Source organism: Herpailurus yagouaroundi, unplaced genomic scaffold (assembly GCF_014898765.1).
Source record: "Herpailurus yagouaroundi ecotype Mexico unplaced genomic scaffold, PumYag 150362, whole genome shotgun sequence".
In the NCBI taxonomy this organism is placed as follows: Eukaryota; Metazoa; Chordata; class Mammalia; order Carnivora; family Felidae; genus Herpailurus; species Herpailurus yagouaroundi.
The window spans coordinates 5,768-14,799 of NW_024422676.1; the positions used below are offsets into that span (position 1 = coordinate 5,768).

Here is a 9,032-nt window from a genome sequence, read left to right on the forward strand (position 1 = left end):
GAAACAGATACGTAGCATCTGGAAAATGCAAAGAATGCTGAATTTTGTGAAAGGGAAGTAATGAAGCTCCCATAGCCTTAACTCCCTACCCATCCAGCTCTATTCTCAAATCATGGGCATGCTGTGAGAACTTTCCAGTAATCAGCTGCACCCACAAGCTATACAGTATTGGTCAGGAAGACAGTTCACCAAGTCAAAAAGCTTTAGCCATGTTATCCTTGTCAACTGAGGTAAATGGTTCCTGTTTTATGTTTCAGAGGTCTGTCCCTTCACACACTAAAGGTTACTAAAGAAATATCAACTCTTGGGGCACCTTGGGTGGCTCAGTCAGTTAAGCGTCTGACTCTTGATCTCAGCTCAGGTCTTGATTTCAGGGTCATGAGTTCAAGCCCGTGTGGGGCTCCACGCCAGGCATGAAGCCTGAGAAAGAAAGGAAGAAAGGAAGAAATATCAACTCCTTATCTTGCTAGACCTGTGTTCTCCATTCTGACCTCATCATTATGATGAGAAAGGAGACATTACAGATTGACGATCAGATTTTTTGCATTTGCTATGCAGAAAATGATACCTAGAAAGAGCAAGGAAATCCTGACACCCTACAACCTCATCAAAAATAAATTTCTACTGTTAGTATGAGCCATTCAGTTTGTCAGTGTAACAAGAGACTGCAGCTCTACACAAGCAACATAACAATTACATGTGAAAAACGGTTACATGAATGTGATCGTGGGGGAAAAGTTGGGACCTGAGGACAAAGGCACCACGATCAATGGAATCTAGTCCCAGGTCTGTCAATAATTAGTGTTCTAGAAGTCACTTAACCTAAGATTCTCAATTTCCTTGTCAACAAAAATGGTATCATAAGATACTCTCTAAAGTCACTTCTAGTGGCTATGTTCAATTATTCTAAAATAAAACCCCACAACTGACCTATAATTGTACTGAATTCCAAGCATCCTTTACCCAACATATTCACTAAGCTCTACAAAACTCCAAAAAGACCTAAAAGTTATGCTATTTGCACCACACCTTTCTGATTATTAACATTAAAAATGAGAAAACATTTTAATGTAAATCATTTTTTCCTTATATAAACCAAGGTATAGGGATTAACTTACACAAGTTTTAAGATCAAGTGACAGCTCTCCAAGGAAAATAAACCTTAATATGGGTTCTTGATCAAGGGCAACATAAACCCTTTCCTTTGATAAAATAGCAAGTATTAAGAAAGCAGCAGATTTGCTCAGTAAAACCCCACAGCTTTAAGGTAAGTTCCAGTTTAACTAATCAAGACCATGGTTACTAGCCTAGAAAACAGAACTAATAAACCAACACTCTTTAAACCAAGAAAATTGCTGTGACCTTTCCCCACCATCCTTTTCCAAATAACTAAGTTCTTACAACAGAAATCAAACACAATCCCAGGTCAAAATTATTGTCATTATATTTTGTCACTATTTTGGAAGTGATTTTTCCCTTTCAATATATGAGTTGAACACTACTATTTAATGAGTGCTTATCCTGTTCCAGGCACTGTTCTAAATGCTTTAGATATATTAACTCATTTGGTCTTCATGCTTCTCAGGTACATCCCATTATCATTCCTGTTTATGAAGAGGAAACCAAGGCATAAAAAGGTCATGTAAACACCCAATAAAATAAATCTCCTAAATGGCAGAGCAAGAATTTAAATCCAAGAAGTTTGACCCTGGAGCTGGTACTCCTGACCACTGCATCATACTGGCTCTTTCAAGTCAAGACCTAAAAAACGCTCCTATTTATATGAAATATCCAGAGTATATAAATCCATACAGGAAGTAGACAGGTGGTTGCCTAGGACTGGTGGGGGGTGAAGTAGGTGGAAGGGAAATGGAGAATGGAGTTTCTTTCTGGGGGACAAAAGTTTTCTAGAATTGATCGTGGTGATAGTTGCACAACTCTATGGATATACTAAAAATCACTGACTTATACACTTTACGTGGGTGAATCATATCTCAATAAAACATTTTTAACGCGACTTTATTGCCAATTGGAGCAGAGATCAAAAGCTTCTTCACTCAAAAAAAAAGTCCTTCTTTGGGGCACCTGGGTAGCTCAGTCGGTTGAGCATCCGACTTTAGCTCAGGTCATGATCTCGCGGTCCGTGAGTTCGAGCCCCGCGTTGGGCTCTGTGCTGACAGCTCAGTGCCTGGAGCCTGCTTTGGATTCTGTGTCTCCCTCTCTCTCTGCCCCTCCCCTACTCGTGCTCTGTCTCTCTCTCTCTCTCTGTCAAAAATTAATAAACATTAAAAAAAAAAAAAGTCCTTTTGGGCGCCTGGCTGGTTCAATCTGCACAGTATGCAACTCTTGATGCTGGGAGTTAGGAGTTCAAGCCGCATGTTGGGTACAGAGTTTACTTAAATAAATAAACTTAAAAAAAAAAGGTAGAAAAAAAGTCCTTCTGAAAAACACCCTTCAGATCACACTTCTTGAACTCACTGGTCTCTGTGCCACACAGTTCATTCAAGTAAGGAGCTGGTTCTTTCAGTCATGGCTCTTCCTACATAAATGTCACATGGAATACCAAGAAGAGCTTTCCCTCCATATGGTCAACTAATCTTCGACAAAGTAGGAAAGACTGTACAACGGAAAAAAGACAGTCTCTTCAACAAATGGTGTTGAGAAAATTGGATGGTGACATGCAGAAGAATGAAGCTGGACCACTTTCTTACACCACACACAAAAATAAATTCTAAATGGACGAAAGACCTAAATATGAGACAGGAAACCATCAAAATCCTAGAGGAGAACACAGGCCGAAACCTCTTTGACCTTGGCTGGAAGCAGCGTAATAGACACGTTGCAGAAGGCAAGGGAAACAAAAGGAAACATGAACTATTGGACTTCATTAAGATAAAAAGCTTCTGCCCAGCAAAGGAAACAATCAACAAAACTAAAAGACAGCCTACAGAAAAGATATTTGCAAATGACATATCTGATAAAGGATTAGTATCCAAAATCTATAAATAACTTATCAAACTCAACACCCCCCCCAAAAAAAACCCCAGTTAAGAAATGGGCAGAAGACATGAATAGATAGTTTTCCATAGGAGACATCCAGATGGCTAACAGACACATGAAAAGATGTTCAACATCACTCATTATCAAGGAAATACAAATCAAAACCATGATGAGATACCACCTCCCACCTGTCAGAATGGCTAAAATTAGCAACACAAGAAACAACAGGTGTTGGTGGGGACGTAGAGAAAGGGGAACCCTATTGCACTGTTGGTGGGAATGCAAACTGGTGCAGCCACTCAGGAGAACAGTATAGAAATTCCTCAAGAAACTAAAAATAGAACTACCCTACAATCCAGCAATTGCACTATTAGGTATTTAGCCAAAGGATACAAAAATACAGATTTGCAGAGAGAGTCCAAATGTCCATCAACTGATGAATGGATAAGGAAGATGTGATACACACACACACACACACACACACACACACACACTGGAATATTACTCAGCCATAAAAAAGAATGAAATCTTGCCATTTGCAATGAAATGAATGGAGCTAGAACGTATTATGCTAAGCAAAATAAGTCAACCAGAGAAAGACAAATACTATATGATTTCACTCATATGTGGAATTTAAGAAACAAAAGAGATGAACATATGGGAAGTTGGGGGAAGAGAAGAGAAGGAAACAAACCACAAGAGACTCTTAATGATAGAGAACAAAGTATGGGTAGATGGAGGGAAGTGGGTAGGAAATGGGCTACATGGGTGATGGGCACTAAGGAGGGCACTTGTGATAAGCACTGGGTGTTGTATGTAAGTGATGAATCACTGAATTCTACTCCTGAAACCAATATTGCACCGTATTGTAACTAACTAAAATTTAAATGAAAAAAAAAATAAATAAATACCTGGAAAAAAAAAAAAAAGAACTCTCCTCCCATTTTAAATTCTCAAGGGCATAGGGTATTTTCCAAGCCTCTTTCACATCTGCCAATCAAACCAAGACTGCAAAGCTAAACAGAGGACACCTTCTTGTACCAAAAATATCACTTAAAGATTCGAGATAAAAGCTTAAATACTATTCCCACAGGGAACAGACAACTTTAAATATTATTTCTATATTAGCACACAGCTATAGAGTAGATCAGAATGCATAAGACTAAGATAAAACACGAGACTTCAAGAGCTAGGCTGGCTCTATGTAGTCACTCTCCCTGTGATTAAGAGCGGATGAGTTGGAGTTGCAGAGAAGCAGGACTTTAGACCAGAGCTTCTCAAAGTATAGTCCACAGACTGATGCCAGTCCACAAACTCTTGTTACTAATCCATGATAAAAAATAAATATCCAACTTGAGAATAATTATTTAGAAAGTCTTACAGAAATCTGATACTGCCATAACAAATTTGGACTTTTATTTTGCATTTCTTTCATTTTTCTCCTGTTCATTTTTCTAAATATGCATTTAGATTGCATTTCATAAAAGCATGGTCCACAACAGATTGGAATTTTTTAAAAATCCAACTGGCCCTTCAATACAGATAGTGTGTGAAGTACTGCTCTCACCACTGGGAAGGGTAAAATGCATGATGATGTCCCTGTTGTTTACAGAGAAGAAATCTGTTGAGACAAATACTGTCTGCATATCTAATCCATCCAGATCAAGAATTAATCTTTCCAACGGCACCTGGGTGGCTCAGTCGGTTAAGTGTCCCAACTCTTGATTTCCGGCTCAGGTCACAATCTCATGATTGTGAGATCGAATCCTGCATCTGCTGGTGCTGTCTGCTGTCTCCCTCTCTCTCTGCCCCTCCCCTGTTCTCTCTCTCTCTCTCAAAAATAAACATTAAGAAAAATAAAGAATTAATCTTTCCCTTGGATTCATCCTTATTTAAAACTCCCTCTACTAATAGTGAATTTTCACTCTGGACATATTTAAAATATAGTGATTATAGTCCTTGGGTACCCATCATAGCTTAAGCCTCAGAAACACCTACATCCAGATGATATTAATGGTAATCAACACAGAGAAAAAAAATCTGACAAATATTTATGAGAGAGAAGGCACACTTTAAATGTAGGCTCCTAAAGACAAAAGTCACTCAAATGGAACAAAAGAAACTGAAACCTAAAAACAAACTAAACAAAAAATTTTCTTCTAAAGTCACAGGATCTAAGGTATGTGTGGCTGTTAACTAACTTGGATTTAAATTTTATTATTATTAAATATAATTTATTGTCAAATTGGTTTCCATACAACACCCAGTGCTCATCCCAACAGGTGCCCTCCTCAATGCCCATCACTCACTTCCCTTCTCCCCCAGCCGTGACCAACCTTCACTTTGTTCTCAGTATTTAAGAGTCTCTTATGGTTTGCCTCCCTCCCTCCCTCTCTGTAACTTTTTTTTCCCCTTCCCCTCACTCATGGTCTTTTGTTAAGTTTCTCAGGACCCACCTATGAGTGAAAACATACAGTATCTGTCTATCTCTGCCAGCCTTATTTCACTTAGCATAATACCCTCCAGTTCCATCCACGTTGCTACAAATGGCCAGATTTCATTCTTTCTCATTGCCAAGTAGTATTCCATTGTATATATAAACTACATCTTCTTTAACTTGGATTTAAATTTTATAAATAAATAAATAAATCCAAGATGCTACCACTGAGCTTTTATATAAATTAATTATTATGAATTAATAATATTATAAATTAATAAATTATAAATTAATAAATATATACTTATATATTATATTATCTATTTACATATTATATAAAATTATAAAAATATGTATAATATATATTACTTATATATTATATAAAATTATAAGAATATATATATGTATTTTATATATAACATATTTATGATGAATATATATAAATTAATAAATTAAATAAAATAAATTATAAATAATTTATTTATTTATATAAATATAAATTATATTTAATATAATTTAAAAATAAATGTATTAATATTGTCAAAAAATAAGGTATGTATGGATAGCAGCTGGAGGAAGTGGAGGAATGGCAAATCATTCCTTTGGGAATCCCAAAAGCACTCTTCTTTACCTATACACCCTTGATTCTGAATCTTGTTTCACTGTTTTTAAGTGTGCACGATGGAAACAAAACTTAGATTATGATTCTTTCCTAAAGACTGTTCTACTGTGCCTGGATTTCCTTCCAAAACAATAAAAGCTATTTTGAGAAAAATTCAAATCCATTTCAAAGTTAGCACAGCAATCCCAACTTGCATTTCATAAACATATAAGTGAAACAAATTGTTTGGATAATCACAACTGAGAATAGAACTCTCAAATACATAAAAACTCACAGCCTAATGCTATCTAGATTAATATTCATCTCTTAGGATGACAAGGTGTCTTCTTTTAAGACCTTTTGTCAATTTCACTTCTGAGTATCAACGGTACTTTAAATAAAACAAACCCTACTTCATTTGATGTGCAGCTTTTAAAAAAGGCATTACAAAACACCTGTAGGTCACTCAAGTGACTAAAATACTGAACAAATTCTGATATACATTTGAGTTTAACTTCTAACAAGACAGGGATACACGGAGTGACTGACTAAAAGAAAAACTATAATAAAAACTAAAAATAAAAAAGGCTATCCAAATTATCTTCTTAGCCTTGAAACTCATACAGAAAGGTGAAAAAGAGAGCCATGAAAACCAGGTATAATCTCAAAAGGAAGAGTGTGCAGTGTAATGCACCAGGACTCCAATAACAACAAGTCAGTTTATCCTGTAATGCAGCTTACCCTGAGACCTGGAAGTCCAATTCAACACTCACTACATTCAGAACTGCATGTGTAGACTTTGTAAGGAAAATGTTAACTGAAATGAGGAAAAATCCTATAAGACCCCTCTATCATTTATTTCATTAATGGACAAACATACTAAGAAATTCCAATAATTCCAAGTTAGAACAAAAGTCCTACTGGGATTTCTCAAAAGCATTTCTTTTAACCAAGATACCATTTCTTTTTTATACAATTCATGAAGGCTGACTTGCAAATGTATAGGAAAGAACTCTGGAAACATTTACAAGGAAAGGAGAAAATGCTTTTACAAATTAAAATGTCAAATCTCCCAAATCAGATTAACTAAACTAAATTAAAAGGATATTAGAAGTAACCACTAAAGGAAAGGGAATAATGGAGTGCCTATGCTTCATAGGGTTCTAACTGTGTGTGGTCTAAGATGTTGAATGTTCTGGTCACTACAAGTCTGAAAAGCTGTTTTGAAAGTGAAACAAAAGAGGCAACCTGAAAAATTTCAACAATTAGGACCACACAAAGGGAGAATTTGAAAGAGACCAGTAACACCAAATTTAATAATAATAGCAAACGCTTATATGTGTTTACTATACACCAGGCACTATTCCAAGTCTTTACATATATTAACTCACACAAACTATTACAAGTAATTGATGGCCATGCTTCATAACCAGATTCACTCTATTGTATTTTTTTTTTAAGTCACTGCTTTTACAGTTCTTGGTAAGCTTTCAAATCCCAAACTGAAAGTAAACTACTTACTATAAATCCCCAAACATACCAACGTTGCTGGTTTTCACTCTCTTCACTATTTCAACGATTTATTGCTCCTTGATGTTTTACCTCATTACAACATAACAGTTTTTATTTTTTATAATTTTTTAAAAAAAATTTTTAATGCTTATTTATTTTCGAGACAGGGAGAGACAGAGCATGAACAGGGGAGGGTCAGAGAGAAAGAGAGGAAGACACAGAATCCAAAACAGGCTCCAGGCTCTGAGCTGTCAGCACAGAGCCGACGCAGGGCTCGAACTCACGGGCCACAAGATCATGACCTGAGCTGAAGTCGGACGCCCAACCGACTGAGCCACCCAGGCGCCCCCATAACAGTTATTTTAAAAATTGAACCAACTAAAATCAAAAAAGACATGGCTGGCATCGCAAAACTAAGAATCACAATCACTGACTTGCTAGGCTGAAACTGAGTTTGCATTCTAAAATTCTATTTCAATTCATTTTCACATATTAAGAGTATAATCAATATTCTTAGTATAAAATTCAACAAAAACACCACATGAAAAATAATTACCTGAATTTGAATCTGGAAAAGACAAATAGCAAATATTGGTTTTCTGAAAAAGAAAACAAAAGCTATATATGTTGATACACATACACCAATAAAAACAAACAGAAACACCATAGTAGACTATACAGAGCAACATTGTTACTTACTTCCTTATCAGTAAGTTTGGAATGTTGAGGATAAATTACCTGGAAGAAAAAGAATTAAATTTTGTTAGACAAATATATTGAGTGTATATTATAAACATTAGTAGGTACTTCTATTACTAGTTGGCTATGGTCAAATAGTTTTAAGACATAGTTCACAAGGGGCACCTGGGTGGCTCAGTTGGTTAAGCGTCCAAACCTTGATTTTGGCTCAGGTCATGATCTCACACTTCATAAGATCAAGCATCTCACATCGGGCTCTGTGCTGAAAATGCAAAGCCTGCTTGGGATTCTCTCTTGCCCTCTTTTTGCCCCTCTTCTGCTTGCTCTCACTCTCTCTCTCAAAATAAATAAATAAACATTAAAGAAATAGTTCACAAACTCCAATAATGAAACATAAAAGAAGCTTGGGAGAATTGAGTAGGATTTACACTAGGGAAAAAAAAAAGTTCTGAGTCAAAGTTATCTCTAACAGATTGGTGAAGTCTTGGGTTATCAAGAATAATTTAGGGGCAACTGGATGGCTCAGTTGGTTAAGTGTCTGACTTCAGCTCAGGTCATGATGTCACAGTTCGTGAGTTCGAGCCCCACGTCGGGTTCTGTGCTGACAGCTCAGAGCCTGGAGCCTGCTTTGGATTCTGTGTCTCCCTCTCCCTCTGCCCCTCCCATACTCAGCTCTGTCTCTCTCGCTCTCAAAAATAAATAAACATTAAAATTTTTTTTTTAAAAAAAGAAGAATTTACCAACTGAATTACTAATAACTCAAAGCTTACTGAGTCTTTTCTT

At 36.3% G+C, this 9,032-nt stretch overlaps 1 long non-coding RNA gene across 1 annotated transcript in view; it reads right to left on the reverse strand.

Moving 5' to 3' along the window:
- The window catches only part of LOC121026646 (uncharacterized), a 13,755-nt gene extending 5,292 nt beyond the window's left edge, over positions 1 to 8,463 (reverse strand). Inside the window, exons 1-2 of the long non-coding RNA XR_005788409.1 lie at positions 8,250 to 8,463; positions 8,107 to 8,149 (exon numbers count right to left, since the gene is read on the reverse strand). This is a non-coding gene — a long non-coding RNA (uncharacterized LOC121026646). The remainder of the gene's footprint in view (positions 1 to 8,106; positions 8,150 to 8,249) is intronic.
- Between the last annotated feature and the right edge of the window lie 569 nt (positions 8,464 to 9,032).